This window comes from Oxyura jamaicensis, chromosome 1 (genome assembly GCF_011077185.1).
Source record: "Oxyura jamaicensis isolate SHBP4307 breed ruddy duck chromosome 1, BPBGC_Ojam_1.0, whole genome shotgun sequence".
In the NCBI taxonomy this organism is placed as follows: domain Eukaryota; kingdom Metazoa; phylum Chordata; class Aves; order Anseriformes; family Anatidae; genus Oxyura; species Oxyura jamaicensis.
The window spans coordinates 121,779,706-121,797,542 of NC_048893.1; the positions used below are offsets into that span (position 1 = coordinate 121,779,706).

Below are 17,837 nucleotides of genomic sequence, written 5' to 3' on the forward strand. Positions count from 1 at the left end.
CCGCGGCCTCCCGCGGCCGACAGGCCCCGGCCCGGCCTCGGGGTGCGGGCCCGAGGGCTGCGGGCTCCGCGCTGCGGGCTCGGGGGGCGCCCGGCGACAAGCCGCGGGGGGAACGGGGCCTCGGGCATGGGGGGCGCGGGGCCCGGGGGCGCCCCAGCGCGGGGTGCGGCTGCAGGCCGCCGTTATCACTGACAGCAACAACAACAATAACCGCAACAGTAATAATAACTGCAACAACAACAACAGCAATAACAGCGACAACAAAGCAGCGGGGCCGGGTGGGCGCAGCCCGAGCCCCAGATTTTCGGCGAGGAAAAGTGGCTCCCGCGCACGTGATGGGAACGGCGCTTCCCCCAGGGCTGCTGGCACTTATGTAAGAGGCCGCCATGGCGCCCCGGCCCGCCCGGCGCGGCTCCTGCCGAGGAAACAAAAAAAAGCGAAAAAAATAAAGGGGGAGAGGTCTCCTTTCATAGACTGTACGGAATTTGAAAGGAGGTACTGTCACATCCAGCGTGCCTGGCTGCCAGTGTCTTGTAGTCCTTACCCTAAAATTTAACCACATTTTATTTTATTTTTGGTTTAATAAAATAATCACTGTTGGCCCATGAAAGATGCAACCTAAAGCGTTGAAGACATCAGAAATTATGTACCATGAGCAACCTCATGGCGATGAGTAGGTACATTCAGTTTGGTTGGAGTCCTCACGTAATTGTGGGGTCAGGGCTCGAGGGGACTACTTCTCGTGCTGTTTTAGCCATTTAAGTAAACTGGAAGTAAACGGACTGTTGCACTTATCAGCTCAGGCAAATGTGACTTATCTGCCCCTGAACAGCACCCGTGCAGTGTTTATGCTGAGAATGAGCCTTGGGGTTCAGTTTTGACTCAGCTGCAATTTTGCACACTAATTTCCCATCTTAACACACAAGCTTAAAAAGTGATTTGGCCAGTGCTTGTGAAATGCTTATCGTTTATTTTGGTGTAGTATATGCTAAACGTGTACCCTGAACAGTGCAAATTATGACCACAAAACTTCAAAAGTTAATTAATTTTATTTCATTTTATGAAGGTCATAGATAAACTACTGTAGAATCAGCCCAAGCTATATTGCAGGAGAGGTTCCTAAAATATTTACCTTAAAAATGGTTATTAATCTTGACCGTAATTATAATATTACTAAAAAATAAGTTGATATTCTTGTTAGGATGGAAGGAAGCCAAAGGAACAAGAGCAGAATAAAATCTTAATTCATAATCAAGAGCAAGGTAGATCTCATATAGAAAAGTGAAAAATAGTCAAAGTGTTTGTTGTTTTTACTTACGCATTGGTAAGTTCCTTGGCTGGAACATGCCTTTGATAGTTTATATTATGCAATACTTTCATAGAAGATAGGCCACTGAAATGGTTACAGGACTGGAGCATCTGATACATGAGGAAAGACGAAGAGGTGGGGCTGCTCAGAGAGAATGGCTGGGGAAAAGAAGACTCGGGGATGTTATGCTTATATATAAATACTTGATGAGGGGAGTAAAGATCAGAGAGCCAGTCACTACTCAGTAGCATTCAGTGACACAACAACAGTCAATGGCACAAATTGAAATACTGGAAATTCAGTTTAAACATGAAAAGAAAACGTCTGTGAGGTTGGTCAAACAGTGGAACAGGTTGCTCAGAGAGATTGTGAGTTCTCCATCTTTGGAGATACTCAGAACCCAACTAGACACAGCGCTGAGCAACCTTCTGTAGCTGACCCTGCTCTGAGTAGGAGTTGGACCAGAAGATCTACAGAATACCTTCCAACTTCAGTGATTCTGTGTTTTTAAGGAGTTTTTCCAACAAATTTAAAGTGTTTATAATGAACAGCATGGTACACTGTGCTTTTTGGTCCCAAGGATGTTAATAAAATCCGTCATTCACATGTGGAATGAGTTCCTGAATATACGGAACACTGCCCTTGAAAATTCAGCATATCAGTGTGATAGGTCATTGCAAGGAGAGACATCAGAAAAGCTACAATGTTATTGAAAGGCATATGCCCAGATGTTTTGTGAAAGCCTGATTCTTAACTTCTTGTCTGGTCGTTGTTGGCCATTCACCCTGTCTGCATATAACCACCGCACCTTTATCCCCTTGTTCCCTGCTACTCAAGAGTCAGATACCAACAGCTTTTGAGTTATTAAGGAGAAACAATTTGTCTCGATACAGCCGTGATCTAAGTGTTATCCCCAACCACTAACGCTTCTGACGCCGACCAATAGGCCACAAACACCCTGGTATGGTCAGGAAGAGGGGAACTCCCATCTGTTGAGCTGCCAGAAAGGAAGCCATGTTTACAACTGATACTCACAGCCATTTCTGCTCTCTCATCTAACAGAGGAGTCCAAGGGCAGAACACGCTTGAAAACTGCAGATAAAACAAATGTACTTGCACCACCTTGTAGAAACATAGGTTAATGTGTTTGCTGAAATGTTTCTGTGAATTGCACTTTCTGGAGTAGAGTACACAACTGGTAAAAGAAAAAATACGTTGTAAGCAATAGGATTTCAGACCTTAATTAGAGATTAGTCTGGGTCAGATTTAATACAGAGATGGAATATAGCTTGCATGTCAAAGTTTATAGCTCAATTGTTCCACAGTCCTGTGAACAGAGCCCTTCTGATACTATTTTTACCTGTGGTCCAGTGTTTTTTGTTTTATTTTTTTCCCTAGAGCTTGTTCTAGTATCTGTCACTCAGCAGTAGGTAACCTTGCTGTATCCAACTTTGCCCTCACAAAAGCAAATTAAGCCCGTGGCTTTTGCTGAAATATCCTCCAAATTCTGCTCAAACATAGCCATCACTGGGTTAGTTCCAGAGATACATGCTAGTAATTTCTTACTTGGCATTGGTTATCAACGTTCCATCTAGGTTCTCTTAAAAAGAGTCAATCTGTATAACACCAGCAATGTGTGTCCCTCAAGTCAGGAAGACCTGGTGTGGCTGTGGGTCAGAATGGCTAATAATGATTGCTTCTATCTTTCTGATAATTTACATGCAAACAAATTCCAAAAATGAATAAAGAGCCACTTTCAGTCTCAGTTCCTTCCTATTTAATGTCTTATTTAGAACCCTTCCTGCTTATCGGCAACATGCTTCGCAAACACAAGTGTGCCAAGTAGTACTGCCAAATTTCTGAAGCTCTAGCTCCTCCATTGCTAACTGCTCTAGGCTATAGAAATGGGATGCTAAGCCGAGAGTCATCAGCTCTGGGTCGGCCGTTTTGTAGGCCTTTCCACATAGATATGTTTGCTTCTTGATCTACAGCCATACTGAGTAATTTTGCTGGACAGTTAGCATATTTCCTTTAACAGTAGCAGTTTTTCAACCTGGATGGACCTGTCAACTGGTGACAAGTGGTCACTGAGTTAAATCAAGCACTGTACAGTAAACATTCTCAGTGTTTTGACATGATATGTTCACGTTTTTCCTATGCAGCCACAGTGAGAGAGGGAAATTAGAGGCTGAGTAGGAAGGGAAGGGGTGGGGGCAGTTCTAATTTGTCCCAGAATAGTTAATATATATTCACACACACACAAAATTACAAATAAGTTTTCTGTCATCCTGTTTCCATTTGAAACTGTTTCATGAAAAGGAAGTACAGTTGTCTTATCCAAGGGTCTAAACTCTGTCACACTTTTTTCTATTTTAGTTACTAATGGTATTGCTTATGCTTCATTACTTACCTGCAATCATTTGATTAAAAAGAAGCAACTAAGGAGGATTAAGAAGATTGCTCAAAGCAGTAGTAAAAAGGTTCACATCATAATTATGGTAGTTACTACCTTACTGAAAGAAAGAATTGGAAAAAAAAATAAAAAAATCTTTTCATTTTAGCTGGCTGTGGTCCACCTCTGAAACTAAGTGCATACGTATTAGAATCATAGAACAGCTTGGGCTGGAAGGGACCGTAAAGATCACCTGGCTCCAACCCCCTGCCATGGGCAGGGATGCCACCCACTAGATCAGGTTGCCCGAAGCCCCATCCAATCTGGTCTTGAACAGGGATGGGGCATCTACAGCTTCTCTGGGCAACCTGTGCCAGTGCCTCACCACCCTCTGAGTGACGAATTTCCTCCTAACATTTAACCTAATTTTCTCCTCTTTTAGTTTTAAACCATTCACCCTTGTCCTGTTGTTATCTACCTGAGTAAAAAGTTGCTCTCTTTTTTATAAGACTCCTCCAAGTATTGAAAATCTGCAATGAGGTCACCCCAGAGCCGCACTAACAGCCCCACATCCTTCTGGTGCTGGGGGCCCCACACCTGTACGCAGCACTCCAGGTGTACACAAGGTGTAATGGGTTTACGTGGCAAGGTTTTAGTAGCAGGGGGCCATAGGGGTGGCTTCTGTGAGAAGGATCTAGAAGCTGCCCCATGTTTGGTAAGGGCCCCACTGCTGACCAGAGCTGAGCCTATAAGTGATGTTTGTGCCTCTGTGAGAGCATATTTAAGACAGGGAAAAAAAACACACTGCGCCACACAGCAGCTGGGAGAGTGAGAGGAGTGAGGAACAGCCTTGCAGGCACCACGGTCAGTGAAGAAGGAGGGGGAGAGGTGCTCCAGGCGCTGGAGCAGAAGTCCCCTGCGGCCTGTGGTGAGGCCCATGGTGAAGCAGGATGTCCCCCTGCAGCCCATGGAGTACCACGGGGGAGCAGGGTTCCATGCTGCAGCCTGTGGAGGAGACCACGGTAGAGCAGGTGACCTGGCAGGAGCTGCTGCCTGTGGGGGACCCAGGTTAGAGCAGTTTGCTCCTGAGGGATGGACCCCATGGTACGGACCCATATCTGGAGCAGTTCTTGAAGAGCTGCTGCCTGTGGGAAGCCCACGCCGGATCAGTTCAGCAAGGACTGCATCCCGTGGGAGGGACCCCACAGCACAGGGGACGAGAGTGACCGAGAAGGAGCGGCAGCGAAGAAGCACTATAGACTGACCATAACCCCCATTTCCCCGTTCACCTGCGTCACTTGGGGGGAGGAGGTGCTTTTGGTTTCTTTCCTTTGTTTCTCACTTCTCTAGCTTGTTAGTAGTAAGCAATAAATCTCACTATCTCCCTATGCTGAGTCTGTTTTGCCCATCACAATAATTACTGCATGATCTCCCTGTCCTTATCTCAACCCTTGAGCCATTTTCATCGTATTTTCTTCCCATTCCTCTTTGAGGAGGTGAGTGAGAGAGTGGTTGTGGTGGAGCTTGGCCACCCACCGAGTAAAACCACCACACAAGGGCAGAGCAGAGGGAGACAATCACCTCCCTCACCATGCTGGCCACCCCTCTCTTGATGCAGCCCAGGATGCAGTTGGCCTTCTGGGCTGCAAGCACACACTGCTGACTTATGTCAAGCTTTGTCCACCAGAACCCCAAGTCCTTCTCCGCTGGGCTGCTCTCAGTGAGTTCTTCCCCTCAGTCTGTCCTCATGTCTGGGATTGCCCTGACCCAGGTGCAGCACCTTGTGCTTGGCCTTGAATGTCATGTGGTTCACGTGGGTCCACTTCTCCAGCCTGTCCAGATCCCTTTGGATGGCATCCCTTCCTTATGCTGTATCAACTGCACCACTCAGCTTGGGGCCATCTGCAAACTTTCTGAGGGTACACTCAATCCAACTGTCTATGTCATTGATAAAGCTATTAAACAGCACTGGTCCCAGGACAGACCCCTGAAGGACGCCACTCATCACCGTCCTCCACCTGGACATAGAGCCACTGACCTCTACTCTCTCAGCGCGGCCTTCAAACTGATTCCTTACTGCTCAATGGTCCACCCGTCAAAACCATCTCTCTGCAATTTGGAGATAAGGATGTCTTGTGGGACCATGTAAAATACCTTACAGAAGTCCAGGTAGATGAATTCAGTTGATCTTCCCTTGTCAACTGATGCAGTCATAGAAGTCTACCAGAATGGTCAGGCACCATTTGCCCTTGGTGAAGCTATGTTGGCTGTCGCGGATCACCTCCTTGTCCTACATGTGCCTTGACATTGCTTCCAGGAGGATCTGTTCCATGATCTTCCCAGGCACAGAGGTGAGGCTCACTGGTCTGTAGTTCCCCGGGTCCTCCTTTCAACAGTTTTTAAAATGTGAGTAACGTTTCCCTTTTTCCAGTCACCAGGGGCTTCACCTGACTGCCAGGGCTTTTGAAATATGATGGAGAGAGGCTTGGCAACTCTGTCTGCTACTTCCCTCAGGACCCTGGGATGCATGGCATCAGGCCCCATGGGCTTGTACCTGTTCACCTTCATCAGATGGTCTCAAACCTGCTCTTCACTTACAGTGGGAGGGACTTTGCTCCCCCAGCCCTCGCTTACAGTTGCAGGGAAATGAGAGACGTGGGCAGCCTGACTGCCAGTAAAGGCTGAAGGAAAGAAGTAGCAGAGTACCTTAGCCTTTCCAGTCTGTCTCTACCAGTTCTCCTTTCTCATTTATCAGAGGGGGAACACTCTCTTTGGCCTTTCTTTTCTGGGCAATGTACCTCTAGAATCCCTTCTTGTTACCCTTTGCATCCTGTGCCAAGCTCAGTTCCATCTGGGCTTTGGCTTTCCTGATACCATCCCTGCACTCTTCCCCGGCCACATGTCCCCGCTTCCACTGCGTGTGCATTTCCTTCTTGTGCCTCAGTTTGACCATCAGGTCGTTGCTCAGCCATCCCGGTTTCCTGCCCGCTTTCTTACACAGGGGGATGGAGAGTTCCTGTGCTCTAAGGAAAACATCCTTAAAGAGTTGACAGCTCTGCTCAGCTCCTTTGTCCTGAATGATGGCGTTCCAGGGGATGTCATCCACTAGGTCTTTAGACAGCTCGAAGTTCACTTTTCTGAAGTTCAGGGCCCTGACTTTGCTCTTCACCAGGCCCATATTCCTAGAGATCACAAACTCAGCCAGACTGCCTCTGATCTTAACCTCTTCAGTGAGTTCATCTGTACTGGTGAGCACCAGGTCCAGTCACACTTCTGTGGTTGGTTTGTCTAATACCCGGGTCAGGAAGTTGTCCTCAACGCGCTCCTGGAGTTTTGTGGATTGCTTACAGCCTGCTGTGTAGCTTTCCCAGCAGACATCCGGGTGGTTGAAGTCCCCCATCAGGATGAGAGCGTGTGAGTGTGATGCTTCTTGTAGTTGAAGTAAGAAGGCCTCATCGACAGGCTCGCCTTGATCAGGTGGCCTGTAGTAGACCCCAACCACAAGGTGGCCTTTATTGGTCTGGTCCTGAACTTTTACCCACAAGACGCTTGATGCAATTAAATACAAAAACTTGCACATGTGATTCTGAGGCTGAAAACCAGAGTACTTGTGATACTACTATCTGCTAAACCTTTAGAGATCTGCAGGAAAAATGAATTAACCTTTATTAGTAGTATTGCAGCTTTCCAGCCAAGCAACCCATGATACACAGCAAAGACTACATCCATTTTAAACAAATGTGGGTTTCAAAAAATCCAAACAGCTGAGTATTTAGTGTTCTTGTTTTTAAACTGCTTGTTACCACCACTAAAACTGGCCCTGACAAGGAAAGTAGAGGGCAAAGAGCTTTGTAGTATGTTAGGAACTATAGGTTTTAGCAAATGTTTCTTCGAGTAGATGAAACGGGTGTTTTTTCAATTTAATAAGTGTTTCCATTTTTCAAGTAGGAAAAATAGCCAAATGCACTTGTAGTTCATGTGGATTAAATAAAGCAATTTTCAGTGTAAAAGCAACCATGCAAGATTTAAATTGTGAACTTTTGCTGGGATAGGTTTGCCAGCAAGGCTAGTTGCTTCATTAGAATTATTTTACTCAGGAAGAAAGGTGTGGGCCATAAATCATGTCAACCAAAGTGGTGTTTTACAGTAAAAGCTACAACTCTACGAGGAGATTTTTTCATGCATAGTGTATTTGGGATAGTAATACTGAAAAGTAGTCCTTGTAAAAGTATGTCTGAAAATGAAGGAAGTATAAGGGATAATCAGTCGTTCTACTGATATTTAATCAGCAGGTCCACATAACCCTGAAATCTTAAAAGTGAACGTAACAAAGGAAAGGCTGTCTGACCAAAAGTCTGTTAGACCTCATAAGGTGTTTCTGGACAGTAATCAGTAGAAAATGTCTAGTGAGAAGTACAAGAGTAGGGCAAGTGTAGAGTGGTACATTCTTCAAAATACACTCCTGCCTTCCTTTGTCAGCAGAGGAGATAGCCAATCCATTTACAATAATAAATGCAAATCTCAAAAGATTTGAACAATTTCAGAAAGAGTGATATCAGGGCCAGTTCCCATTTGGCTGAGTCAGGTACTAATAAACCAGCCCATCATGTTAAAATCAGTCCTCATTAAAATAATGGAACAGAAAACACAGGAGTTCTTTGATAAAGAATTAAAGGATAAGAATATAACTAACACCATTAAGTGTGGTTTAAGGAAAAAAAAAAAAAAAAAAAAAAAAAAGATTTTGGCAAACATACTGAGTTTAATTACTTGCGTAGGTGAGAAGCCTGAGCACAAAACTGTGTAGACAGAGTAGACTTTGGTAAAGTGCTTCCCACTGTACGCCAGTGAGTCTCACTTAGTGTAATATATTAAATGGTTTAAAAGCTGAGGGACTGACAGATCTGGAGAAGAAATGAAACAGTTGGATTGTTCGTGGAGGTGGGGCCTCAGTGATGGTATCTGGCCCAACAGCTCCATCCATGGTCCAGAAGTAATCATGGTAGTGCTACTTCTGACAAAGATGGTGGAGTGGGTAAATAATGAGGAGGAAAAGACAATAATGCAGAACAGTCACGTAGGCTGGATTACTCTATAAATGGGATGTTAAATAAGTTGTGTCTTAACATGTCCAAATGCAAAATTACCTATCTAGGATTAATGAATACAAGTCATGTACCTAGAAGATATTACTGAATCCTGAAAAGCAGAGTTCAGAAAATATTAAAGGAACACAATTTCAAGACACCTCAAGAAGAGGCTCTGGTGTACAGCTGGGACTTAAACAAAAAAAAGAAAGGGGGGGGTGGGGATGCTAACAGTGAAGAAGACAGATTGTAGAAGTAAGGTGAGTTTATACCTGCTTTAAAGTCTAAATAGACTGAAAACCAGAGAGAGCACAAAGAATCAGAAAAGTGATTTAAAAGCTTATAAAATATTTTGCTGTTTAATAAGAGCAAAAGCAGACAAACATAAAAAAAACACCAACAAAACAGAGATACATGAATTAGGTAGTGCTTTTCTGGTAAGAGGTCATTTTAGTCTAGACAAAGACATAACCAAAATTGATAGCTGGAAGTTTAAACAAGATGGATTCATTTTAAAAATTAGACTTGACTTTCTAAACAATAAAATGTGAGCAACCACGAGCAAAACACAAGGAACGGCATGGGTTCTCTACCTTATTCAGCTCAAGACAGGATGGCGTTCTGGTATTTCTCCCTGAATCCAAGTCCTTCAGTTCACAGAGAGTGAGTGAAATTTAGTGACTTATGCCATAGAGAAATTTAAGTGACCTCATCATTTCAGAAGTGGAAGGAATTACAGGTACCCAGAATAATATAATTTATTGAAGTCATATTTTTTAGTATTCAGATTCTTTCTATTTAAGAATAGTTTAAAAAATTAAAAATAGTATTTCAAATCATGCCCACTAGTAGTTGTCACTGTTTGGTAGACAGTAAATCTGCATAGAGCTGTTCAAAATTTCTAAAGAATTGTCCAGACATAATTTACATTTAGAAATTAAACTAATGTAATTATCTAATGAAACCCTGTGGAGAGATCTGAGTAGAGTCCTCTAGCGTCTGTGCTCCGCTGCTTGCACACAGTCAGTAGTGCCTATTTCTTTTCTCTCTGGCATTTCTCTGCATCGCCAGTCCTTTCATTAGCAAACTGAGATGCTATTGCTGTTTTTCTTTGCAGACTGCTTTAGGAAAAGGTCTTTCTGTGTCACCACAAGAAAATGTTGCCACCAGGGTGCCGTCTCCAGCCCACCGTCATCTCTTGGCAATCAGTTGGTCCTTCACCAAAAGGTCCCAGGTTAGATGGCTTCAAGGGTTTCCATGCAGGATCCAGAAACATCGATTAAAGAACAGACTGAGGCCTGCAGAAGGAAATGTGTCAGAGATGATTTGATCCCAGGCACCATGCCCCAAAATGGGTCTGTAACTCTTTTCACTTGGAGCAAAATTCTTGCCAAGCCTCCCGAAGCAGTGCTGGTTATTTCTGTGTGCTGTGATGAAGGCTTATGGCCGTGCACAAGTCTGAATGTGTGAAGAAAGGTCCCTTGAATCTGCCTACAGAAAAGAGAAGACAGCTGAAGTCATCTGTAAGTCACAGGATGCTTTATCCACAGTATGAAGTGTTGAATAATTTTATGTCTGAGAAGCCAACATCATCAAATTCAGAGATCTCACAGCATGGGACAGATGCAGTGAGACAAAAGGATGCAAGATACTCCAAGGTGTGAAAGGGTGTTAAGAAGAGCCAGGTCTTGGAACTCCTGCTGGGTAGAGGAAGGAGGGGTTTATATGATTTATCTTTCTTGCAGGTAAGGAATCACAAGCCTATAAATTTCTTCAGGGCTCAGTATGCATTATGTGATCCACAGGCAACAAAGGGTGAGTGCTTTTTAACCTCACAGCCCCCTCCCAAATCACAGCTCAGTCTGATATTTTTTTGGCACTAAAATGGGCACAGGCTGCTCATAAGCAGAGGTTTCCTGTTCTCCAGGTAGCTCTGCTCGTTATCTGCCTCATTAAAAACAGGACAAAATCAGTGCAGAACTCCAGGACAGTCACCTGCCATGTCCCCTGACTTTGGCACCTAGCACTCCTCCTGGATTTGCTGTGTGCTCCTGCCAGGCGGTATGCTCCCCACAGAGCTGAAGCACTGCCTGAATGCCACAGCTTGGTGTGCTGCTCATCACCCTTCCCCCAGGAGGCTGTGAAATGGCTCTGACCAGTCCATCTGCTCTTCTGCCATCACTGCTGGTCTTCAGAGCATGGTGACACCCAAAGGGAGAACTGGCTTGATGCTGGTGGGAAGCTTCACATGGCTCCTGGCAAACAAGGCTTGGAAAGCACAACATGAGCTGGAAAGGTGCCCAGGATGTCAAAACGCCCAGGCTTCAGGTAGCATCTGGCCTGATGTTTGCCAGAACAAATGGCTGGGCCACCAAGACATGCATGCCACAGCCCATACACCGACACCCACAGCACGGAGCCACTGACTGACTTCAAGCTTAGGGACAAAAGTGCCAACTGAGCTTGGGCATACAGAGCCACCCCATGGTATAACTTAATTATTACCTCTAGGACCAGGAACAATCTGTTGTGGTTTTTTGTTTGTTTGTTTGTTTTCAGCCAGCTTGGTTGAATTTGACCACGTGTATCAGTCTCCACATTTAGGACAAATGTAGATAGCCAAATAAGAGATGCTCCTGGACTGCCCATGTGTACAGGCAGTCAAAATGTCCTGGAGCCAAAAGGCTTGGGTACAAAGGAAGATGGATGAAGACGATGTAAGAGAGAAAGATTTTCTTTTAATTAAAAAAATAGTTGCAATGAATGAAATATTGTAAAATAATAATCAACCTGATCAATCATCTATTAGTACACAAAATTCCTTTGAAGAAATTGCCACTAAAAGTGCTTATCTCAGATAACCCCTCTAGCTAAAAACATTAGAAGCAGGCAGCATAGTGTCACTTATTTTGAAGCTCTCTGACGTTTTGCATTATACAGGTTTTTAGTTGTTCATAAAACCTTGCCAGTTTCACAAGTCTGAAATTTTCCATTAGGGGTGTTGGCTTCAAACTGAATTTTTGGGAAGATTCCAGACACAGTTTTTTCAGCTGCCTAAGATCAAAACTGCAGATTTTTTTTCCCTTGTTTTAAAATAAATAATAATAATAAATTAAAAATCATAGTTACAGAAAGAAAAAATGTTTTGAAAAAAAGATCTTACATTCAACAGCATGGTGGTCCTTGTGTTGTGTAGGGGCCTCTGGCATCCTCTGGGGAACTGACAAGTGGTTTGGCTGCATGAAAAGCTTTACAAATATTCAGTAGACTTCTCAATATTTAGTTGCTAAAGGTAGGGTTTCCACAGGCAATTTTAGTTCTAACTCTTATCAAGTGCTATGCATGCTTAAAGGAATTTTTAATTAGGTAGGGAGGTTAATTATTTATTCTGCAATTTCAAATAACATCTCCTTGGTTCAAACTCTCATTGTTTTAGGGGGAAAAAGGAAAAAAAAATTCAAGGCTTGCCCTATAATTCTGTAAGCTCACATTTCATTTGCCTTATTTCTCCATGAGTCAACCCTACCACTTCCAGAGCTGTTGGTGAGCACATGCAATAAGGGCGAAAGGACCAGTAACCATTCAATTCAATATGTTGCTGGAAGACAGCCTGATAGGTTTTGAAAAAGAAAGGCTAGAGAAAATTCAAACAGTTAAAAGGTATTTCTATTTTCTCTTCTTAGCTAAAAAAGTTGCAAATGGCCCTGAGGGCTATCTGCTTCAGTGACTACACAAGCATTGTATTTTGAAATAGGACTGTGCCAGCCCCTCCCTGTTTCTTTAATAAATAGTTTAGCAAGACAGCAGGGCATTACAAAACAAAGCATTACATTAAGGGACAAACTCTGTTTTCAGTGTGACTTGAATAGGAACAAAATTTGCTGCTAGAATAGCATGAACTGATTTTTAGGGTTGGATTTGTCATTCCAAAGCTGTGTTATTTGCCCTCTTTCAAGCAAGACTCTGTTGTAGCTACAGCAGCTGTGCTCTACGTGAGCTGCAACAGTACTTTGAAACACTGAGATGACAAATACCCTATAAAAATGAAAAGTGGGTTTCTCCAGCACAGGCATGAGCAATCTCCTTCCTAAACTTACATAAAAATACATGTCGTGACGTGAAACTTTCATATAGGACTGCACTGATGGGACTCAAGAATGGAGCAAAAGTGAAAAGCAAAAATACAAATGAAATTCAAACTCCTGGAAGTACAGCTTAAACTCCTGAAGAAGCTCCTTGTTTCTCCCTGTCCTTACCTGACTTGGGATGTGGAGTCTGTGTTCTACTTACATTGATAGGAGTTTGCGATCTGCTTACTACGTGTAGAAGCTTGTCAATAGTCCATAAACTTACTAAGCTGCACCACTAAGTACAGAGAGCCCACTCTTCTGTGGTATTAAGTGTCTAAACAGACACTTCAACGTAAAGTTAAAAACCCTTTCCAAGTCAAATGTGAGGTTTTAGCTGCAAAAATAAATTGCCATCGTGAGAATACACATTGGTGAAACAGTGATAGCGTGAACCAAGTCGTGTAAAGAAAGAACTATACCTTCAGGAAAATTGAAGTAATTTGAGATCAAAGTTTCCATAACACTTAAAACACAAGCTTACCTTTAAGCAGATAATAGTCCCATCGGTATTAACAGGACGATTCGTGTGTCTGAGGCATGCACATACATCGCTTGCACAGCGGCACCAGCATGTGCAGGCTCAGCATGTTTAACACACGTGTTATCAGACAGCCAGAGAAGAGGCAAGGAGCCAAAACCATATGGAGAATATGTGAATGCTTGCAATTGTTATGGAAGAAATAATTACGCTCTCATACCTTTGTTGGTGAAAAGTATGACTCCATTTTAGATTTATAAAGGATTAAGTTGTATACAATTACTGCCAAAGAAATAAACGGAAAATGCTTTTTGTTAAACTTCATCAGCAGCATTTTGGCTGTAGGCAGGAAAAAGTACAAAAGAAAAAATATTCTACTTCTCTATGTACAGTAAGAGTTACGTTAGATTAAAACATAATAATAATAATAATAATAAACCATGAATAAAAACTGCCAAAACTGAGTCTTAATTCTGAATGCATGTAGTAGGTAGGACTATGTGGCAAATGAAACATTTTGAGATTCATAATGGATTGCATAGTCCAATAGATGATTAAGCAAAACCAGGAACAAAAATGGATCAGAGAACCTTACAGCACATTTGCAGAAGAAAAAACTTTTCAGGTCTTCATCATTAAATAAACTGAAACAGTACCTAAACAGAGTTGTGTACTAGTTGGCAGGGGATGAGGCTGAGGATGTCTTTCTATTTCAAATGACTCCTGTCTGATATGTTAGATTTCTTTACAAATGTCAACCAAGAGACGATAAAGGAGAGCTGGTGCTCCAATTAACTTGAATGCTTCAAAAGTCCCTCAGAAAAGTCCTACATAAAAAGCCCCCTAAATTGCTTGGTGGTGATAAAGTCATGTAACGCAGTCTGGTGGGCCTTGTTTCTGCTGAGAATGTGAGAACCAAAATGACTGACAGGCACCTTCTTGCCTACCCTATACCTTTTTTTTTTTTTTTTTTTTTTAATATTTATTAACCTTAGGGTTATGGAACATGAGTCTTAAGTTTGTGGGTTTTTTTGTTTGTTTTTGGTAGATGTACTGAAATATTGAAATAATATATACATACTGGGCTTTAGAAGCAATTTTTCGATCTGAAAAGTTGTGTGTTTTCAAAATGCAGGCCCTCTAATTCTTTAATGAAGCCTTCCTCAACACAAGTAAACATCATCTATGAACATTATTTCAACTATTTGGATTCAACCATCTGGACAATTTTCATCCATGCTTGAGCTTGATGTTCTAGTTGCTTGCATCTTTTAGAAGACAATTAAGAATATAGAATCAGAACCATGGACCCTCTGGTCCAGCCATCACACTACTACCACCGTCACCCACTGAACCATGTCCCCAAGCACCACGTCCAGCCTTCCCTTCAACACCCCCAGGGACGGCGACTCCACCACCTCCCTGGGCAACCCTTCCCAATGCCTGACCGCTCCTTCTGAGAAGAAATGTCTCCTCATTTCCAACCTGAACCTCCCTTGGCACAACTTGAGGCCATTCCCTCTAGTCCTATCACTAGTTACCTGTGAGAAGAGGCCGACCCCCAGCTCCCCACAGCTTCCTTTCAGGCAGTTGTAGAGAACAATAAGGTCTCCCCCGAGCCTCCTCTTCTCCAGCCTAAACAACCCCAGCTCCCTCAGCCGCCCCTCACATATATTTATTTAAATGCTTGAAGTAATTCCTTTGAAAAGATTCCTGTTCCTTGCCACCAAAATTCTCCTAGCTCCTCCTCATTTGTTATACATTGCCCACATTAAGGTTTAGGGTCTTTTGTTTCTATGTTGTTTAATCCTTTCAAGGTAAGAAAGGAGAAATTATTTATGTGCTTGTGCCCCTTTCATAAGTTTTTGACTGTTACAGCTGAAATGTTATTCACCACAAACAAAAAACTGTCTAGAAATGTTTATTTTGCCTGGGCTTAGTCCAGAAAGACGTGGAACGAGCATTCCTCCTATGCCAGTAAGACGGACTGGAGACACAGGGGAAATTAGATGTGCACAGACAGATACAGATTCACAGAAACAAGAACAGCAGAGCCAGGACACATTCATAATTTTAGCATCACGGTACGTGAACATCAGCTTTTAAGCCAGCTGTGCCAGACGAGTGGTGGTAATGGAAGAAGTGATGCGCGACAGGCGGCGCGTAGGAAGCCTGGCGGTGTCGGCGTAGACCTCTGAACATAACCACACATACACAAGCGCCATCGCATGGCCAGGAAGAGACGAGCTCTGGAAAGCAGGACTCGGTGCCATGTTTAAATATTACTATTAGAAAAAAGGGGAGGCAGCTGTTTGAAAGCACGTAGGGGTTTTTGGCCTGGTCCTTGCAGCAAGGCCTGACGCAGGAGGCAGGGGCGTGCAGAGCCGCGGCCTCTGCCTGGCGGAGGAGCGATGGGATGCCCGCACCGCGACAGGAGGGGGGCAGAAGCTACATGGAAAAGCAGCAGGAGCTCCTTTTCCAGGAGTGAGCTAGAGGGAACGCGAGGGGGTAGAGAAGTAACACAATAGAAGTAGCATTTTAAAATGCTTGTGGATTTTTTTTTGTTTGTTTTTAAATGTAGTAGAACAAAATCAGCAAAGACGTTAACTGAACATTCAGGCTTCGACCTTTCAGAACATGACCTGAGATTTGGCTGAGAAACGACATTTCCCAAGTACATGCTAAAAATTCAGAAATAATTAGTCTGACACGGCCCATTAACTTTGTACCACTGCACAAGATACCTCCTTATTGTACCAAAGAAAGGCTCTGTTGCATCAAGCTGCCTTGTTAAATAATCTTGAAGTTGTTAAATAATCTTGAAGTAATGCAGCCTGACAAGGTCTTCAGTCAGCACTGTATCCTTCAACAATGCCTTAGTTTAACTGGAGCCAGTACAAAGCACTGTGTGATGAGTCAAACCTTCTTCCCTGTTACACCATTCAAAAGCATTCAGCGCCTCAGCCGGGAAGCCAGAAGGTAATGCAACAACTGTGGAAGTATCAGAACTGCTAATTGCCCTCATTTTTTCCCCTTCTGCATTTTATTTTGGTTATTTAAAAAAAAATAAAATAAAATAAAAATCTCCATGAGATACTAGGAGAGCACTCTCCCTTGAGAACTGAACTATGAAACCAGAAGGTTTCGCACCCGACCAGCTACCTGCTTCACCACCTGTATTTTTTAACTCCCACAAGAACAGATTTAACCATCAGAATATAACCACGGGGTTTTGGTAATGAGCTAGAATTTAAATTTTTACTTTAGAAACTAGTCCTGCATGTTGGAGCCAGACTACTTAAGAAGCATTTTCTTATTGCCAACATATGTATGGTTACAAAACAAACTTTCCCCAAACCTCCTCTTTTTAAGGTACAAAATGCAGCAAAATAAAAACATCATCCTAAGTTTTTGTTGAATCTAAGCCTACCCATGCTTTTAAGATTTTTTATGCTCCTAAGCATTTTATAAGTTTCTTCAAAGAAAGGACCTCAATAAGCATCGCACACAAATACAAGCTCTTAGCTTTCTTTATCCTTATCTATTTCCTGTGTACCCATTCACTGTCCTCTTTGCATTGAGCAAGTGCTGCATATATGCCATAGCCTAATCAACAAACATACTAAAGCTTTAGAGAAAATACCAATATGTTACTAAGATAATGCCATTTTTTCCCAGTATTTTTGTGAAATCATGACTTTGAAAGCCAACTTTTAAGCTGTTAACAGCAGCACCACCACAGTTCCGGGAAATGCTCTCTTCATGTTACCTCCTTGGTGCACAACCAGCCACGTATCCTAGGAAATGGTCACGCAGATGCTCCACAGACACTCGGGCATGCCTCCTTTCTTTAATCAGCTCAGAGTAATTCCTAAAAATAATTAAACAGTGGAAACGGCTGGAATCTTGGGGAAGGAAAAATAGACATGTTTTGGTTTTATTTTTGGTGTTGTTTTTTTTACACACTGGTTGGACTTGCAATACTACAGTTACACCATCCCGGCTTTAACTGCATTATCAGTGTGAATTAATGGATCTGTGCAACTGATATATGCACATGGACTGCAATTTATTTTTAGTTTAATGGAGATAGAGCGCAAAGGTATGAAGTCTTAAGTTACATTAGATACGTAAGGAAATTAACTTTCATTTCCTAATTGGGGAAAGCAAGAACAGGATTTCCCTCATTCCCTGTCACCTCCAATCTTACAACAGACGATTTGGCCTTGAAACCACATTTTAAATCCAAGCTGCCAACAGAAATACATAGCCTTTGACCTGATTCTCTTTTCATTCCTAAAAGAATGGATTTTCTTCCAGTAGTTACTGAACTCCTCAGAACGACTGGCAGCCAACGGGGCTTATGAGTTGTAATACAGAACCAGTTGCAGGTTCATAAAAAAAAAAAAAAAAAAAAAAAAAAAAAAAAAAAAAAAAAAGT

General features: G+C 42.9%; 1 protein-coding gene across 1 annotated transcript in view; it reads right to left on the bottom strand.

The window, feature by feature from the left end:
- ZFX (zinc finger protein X-linked) overlaps window positions 1-7,516 on the bottom strand; it is a 33,818-nt gene extending 26,302 nt beyond the window's left edge. The window contains exon 1 of the mRNA XM_035326021.1: window positions 7,505-7,516. The gene's annotated coding sequence lies outside the window, so the exon portion shown is untranslated. The remainder of the gene's footprint in view (window positions 1-7,504) is intronic.
- Between the last annotated feature and the right edge of the window lie 10,321 nt (window positions 7,517-17,837).